This window comes from Trichomycterus rosablanca, chromosome 10, assembly GCF_030014385.1.
Source record: "Trichomycterus rosablanca isolate fTriRos1 chromosome 10, fTriRos1.hap1, whole genome shotgun sequence".
In the NCBI taxonomy this organism is placed as follows: domain Eukaryota; kingdom Metazoa; phylum Chordata; class Actinopteri; order Siluriformes; family Trichomycteridae; genus Trichomycterus; species Trichomycterus rosablanca.
In genome coordinates, this window is record NC_085997.1 from 32,510,880 (window position 1) to 32,516,183 (window position 5,304).

Here is a 5,304-nt window from a genome sequence, read left to right on the forward strand (position 1 = left end):
TTCTGCTATTGAGTGTTTTCATGAATTGTATGTAATTCTTCATTCAGATAAACATTAGACTCGCTCACTTCAGGCAACTAATACTTATAACATTTTACACTTATAAGACTTTATAAGGCATTCAGAAACTGTGATGCTCCCGCCACCATGTTTTAAAGTTAAAATAGCATCCCAATTTCAAAAAATAATGTTTGGACATTTTGTAAAATGTAGTGTAAACAAGATTCTGTGATTTGTTCGTTATCTTGAACCTTACACATTTTCTTTGAAGGACAAAGAAAAGATTTTTAATGTTTTACTGACCAATTTAATTATATTTTGTAAATATAAACAAATGTAGAATTTAATGCATGTAACACACTCAGGACCCCACCCAGGACCCCACCACTACTATTAATTTACCATGTTTTACTGCTGGTATGATTTTCTCATGGTGGGATGCAATATTAGCTTTACGCCAGACCTAAGAGGACCCCTGTCTTGCAAAAAGGTTTAACCTTAACTCATCAGTACCCTGAATATCATCCAAAAACTGGTTGATTTAGTAGATTAATCAGGGCGATTTAGGTTTTTAATACATATTTACATCGACCAGGCATAACATTATGACCACTGACAGGTGAAGTGAATAACACTGATTATCTCTTCATCACAGCACCTGTTAGTGGGTGGGATATATTAGGCAGCAAGTGAACATTTTATCCTCAAAGTTGATGTTAGAAGCAGGAAAAATGATCAAGCGTAAGGATTTAAGGATTAGACGACTGGATCAGAGCATCTCCAAAACTGCTCTTGTGGGGTGTTGTCAAACTGCAGTGGTCAATATCTATTCAGTATCTATCAAAAGTGGTCCAAGTAAGGAACAGTGGTAAACCGGCGACAGGATCATGGGCAGCCAAGGCTCATTGATGCACGTGGGGAGTGAAGGCTGGCCCGTGTGGTCTGATCCAACAGAGGAGCTACTGTAGCTCAAATTGCTGAAGAAGTTAATGCTGGTTCTGATAGAAAGGTGTCAGAATACACAGTGCATCACAGTTTGTTGCATATGGGGCAGCAAAAGGGGGACCAACACAATATTAGGAAGGTGGTCATAATGTTAGGCCTGATTGTGTATCTTCAATAAATAGAACAATCATTTAAAGCTGCATTTTCTGTTTCCTCAGGTTCATATTGTATTAAAACGATTTTATAATTTTAACATCACTATATAGCTCTGCATTAGTAGTACCTTCACACATATGTTAGTCACCCATGCTGTAGACACTGATGCATCCACCCACAGATGTTGGTCTTTGCACCTTTCACTTTTAACAGTCTGGATGGTCCCTTTTTGGTTATGGAGAACTCAATGTTTGCTAAAAACTAAAACATGGACTCCATTGACCACATCACACATTTCCACAGTTCTTTGGTCTATTTGAGGTGATTTTTTGGGAAGCATTACTGGATAGAACTGATGTCTGGCTTTCTCTTTGTGTAATAGAGTTTCAGGTTGCATTTCTTTATGCAGCTTTATTATTTATGCTGTTAAGTGACAACTACCAAACCCATGTGGCTATGTTTATCATATACCGATGAGCCATAACATTAAAACCACCTCCTTGTTTCACTCACTGTCCATTTTATCAGCTCCACTTACCATATAGAAGCACTTCATAGTTCTACAAATACTGACTGTAGTCCATCTGTTTCTCTGCATGCTTTGTTAGCCCTCTTTCATGCTGTTCTTCAATGATCAGGACTCTCCACAGGACCACTACAGAGCAGGTATTATTTAGGTGGTGGATTTATTATTTAGGTTCTCAGCACTGCAGTGACACTGACATGGTGGTGATGTGTTAGTGTGTGTTCTGCTGGACACAGCAGCTCTGCTGGAGTTTTTGAACACCTCACTGTCACTGCTGGACTGAGGATAGTCCACCAACCAAAAACATCCAGCCAACAGCACCCCACGGGCAGCGTCCTGTGACCACTGATGAAGGTCTAGAAGATGACCAACTCAAACAGAAGCAATCGTCTCTGACTTTACATCTACAAGGTGGACCAACTAGGTAGGAGTGTCTAATAGAGTGGACAGTAAGTGGACACGGTATTTAAAAACTCCAGCAGCGCTGCTGTGTCTGATCCACTCATACCAGCACAACACACACTAACACACCACCACCATGTCAGTGTCACTGCAGTGCTGAGGATGACCCACCACCCAAATAATACCTGCTCTGTAGTGGTCCTGTGGGGGTCCTGACCATTGAAGAACAGCATGAAAGGGGGCTAACAAAGCATGCAGAGAAACAGATGGACTACAGTCAGTAATTGTAGAACTACAAAGTGCTTCTATATGGTAATTGGAGCTGATAAGTCTGTAGAAACAAGGAGGTGGTTTTAATGTTATGGCTGATTAGTGTATTACTATGTTGGTTTCTCATGCAGTGCTATCTGAGGGCTCGAATCACATGCTAATTCAATCCGGCCTCCTGTCTTTTTCCACCTCGTTTAGTGATCTATATTGTGTTCTTTGTGTGATATATGCAGAATGTCCACAGCACAATTTGTCTTTAAACTATAAATATGCTTTTTTCTTTTTCTACATGTTTTTCCTGCAAGTGTGTTTTTATCTAGCCAAAAACCTAATTAAAAAGATCAGAAAAAATACGACAAATAAGCCCCTAATCATTTCAAAAGTCTTAATGCCAAATATTTGTTAATCTATGTTTATATATATAAATATAAAGCCCTATATGTGCCAACAAACATGGCGCAAAGATTTTCAGCACATCACATTTCTTAGTTACCTAATGCCCAAATTCGATTGCTCTGCTGAGCTTAGAACCACCCGAATCGAATAACTGATGATTTCATCCCCTTGAGTGTTCATCCATAACCCATTCTTTCTTATCGGCTGCTATAAAAAGATCAAAGAGCCAGAGCCAGTAACGTGTGCATTAATGAAAGCGAGAAGCCGCTGATGCAACACTGTGGCAAGGCTACTGCAATCCCAGCAGCTGAGTTTGGTTTCTCAGAGGATGACTAGTATGAATTATGCATCTGCACTGGATAGAAAACATCTACACACCCCTGTTAAAATGCCAGCTTTCTGTGAGTTAAAAAAGAGACCTAGATTAATCATTTTACAACTTTTTCCACCTTTAATGTGACCTGTAATGTGTACAATTTAATTAAAAATGAAAATGGAAATGTTTTGGGAGAATAAAAATATAAAAAGTCACTATAATGTGGTGTATAAATATGCACAACCTTAAACTAACACAGTGTTAAAGCACCTTTTAATTTTATGACCGTATTTAAACTGTTTGGGTTGGAGTTTATCAGCATGGTACATCTCGACCTAGCAACCTTTGCCCACTCCTATATTGCAAAAAAGCTTCAAATCTGTCAGACTGTGGGGGCACCTCGGGTGTACCACCTTTTCAGGTTAACCCACAGATTTTCAATATGATTCAGGTCTGGTCTCTGGCCATTTCAAAACTTTGATCTTCTTCTGGTGAAGCCATTCTTTTGTTTATGTGGTTGATGCTTTGGGTAGTTGTTGGACAATTTCTTGTACCTGTCCTCTGACTGATACCTTTGACACATTGCAAGCTCTTTGTGGACCATCCATATACCATAAAGATTCTACATAAACACTAGGCAATAATCTGAGAACATACCAGAAGAGCTAAGATGAAGGATGTTAATATTTAAAAATATTTAAGTCAGGAAATCCCTCCTTGACTTCACTAAACCCAATGAAAGCCAATAACTCCAAAAATAAAAAAGCTCTTGGAACAGTGGTGACCTGACCCAAATGTGGATGACCTGCTGAAATTCCTCTGACAGCTCAGTGACAGGAGCTCAGATAAAAAGAGTTAAGATCTAAAGACCTGCAGACCTCTGGCCTCAGTGAAACACTGTTCATGACTCCAGATTATGAAAGCGATCAAGCAAAAGAGATTTATGAGTGTCATTGCTAACAAGGGAAACACCAGTGTTATGATAATAAAAAACACCTGAATGATCCACAAACCTTTAGTGATAATGTGCTCTGAACAGATGAATGCAAACTTCGTAATCAGCAAGGCTCTGATAATCTGCAGCGATAAGCAAATAAAACATTCCTAGTATGAACATTATATCCATGGTTTGCTGCATCAGTGCAAGGATGAGTTTGTGTTGTTAACAAAACAACGAATTTCACTTTCTATTTAAATAACATGAAAGGAGAACGTAAGGCCCTCTGTGTGGGTGGTAAAAAAAACTAATATTACACTGCAGAAAGTGTTTAGTACTATTTATTGCTGCAGCCAGTTTTAAAATTAGGGAAGTGTGTGATATGGGTGTTGAATATCTTGGTTTCTTAAAAAAGTGCTATGTTTTTACAAGGGCTGGCACCAATCTGATACTCTGTATCGGTATCGGTCTGATATTGGCCCAAATCACTGGATCAGATATCAAAAGGAAAAAAAAACGTGTAATCCGATCCGATACGGTTGCTTAATATAAATAACACATAATGTAAATAACACTTAATGTAAATAACACTTAATGTAAATAACACTTAATGTAAATAACACTTAATGTAAATAAGGCCATTGTTTGTGTGTAAAGCAAATAACACATGAAGATACATTCCAACAGAGTGCCGTTTATTGCCTGCACAATCGGCAACTGCCGTAACATCTTGATGACAATATTAACATGTGCCACTGATCTACAACTCATCCACAACAGCCATTCAGAAATGAAAACACACTGATCTACTTCAACTTTTAGCATTTAAAAAATCATCTACTACTGCCACATCTAAAGCTTCAGAGTACACCTTTTCGGTCAGTATTTTTGTTTATTTATTTAAATATACAAACAATATGGATGTATACATTTTGAAAAACCGAAATAAAAATCTAAACTAAACTAACTAAAACGAACTAAAAAAAACCTCTCTTTAAACACAATAAAAATCGCTTTATAAACGATAAATCACCTGAGATAAAGAAAACCTATCTTGTCCCGGCTTGGAGATCTCTCACATCCTCAACGATTAATCCATTAGTGTTATAAAATAAAACAAACGACACCGTTTCCCGTTTAGCCACAGACGTCCTCTTCAAAATCCAGCAGGGTTTTTTAATAAGCGCACTATATTCATTTAATAATCTAAAAACGTGACAGAACTTTAACGGAAAATCTCAACCAAACTCTGCATCAATTCTAATTGGTCTATCGTGTTTGATTGACATCCACATCTTCCAATTGTAGACACTTTGGACGACACGCCGTAAAGCGAGATGTGTCACATGAACAACA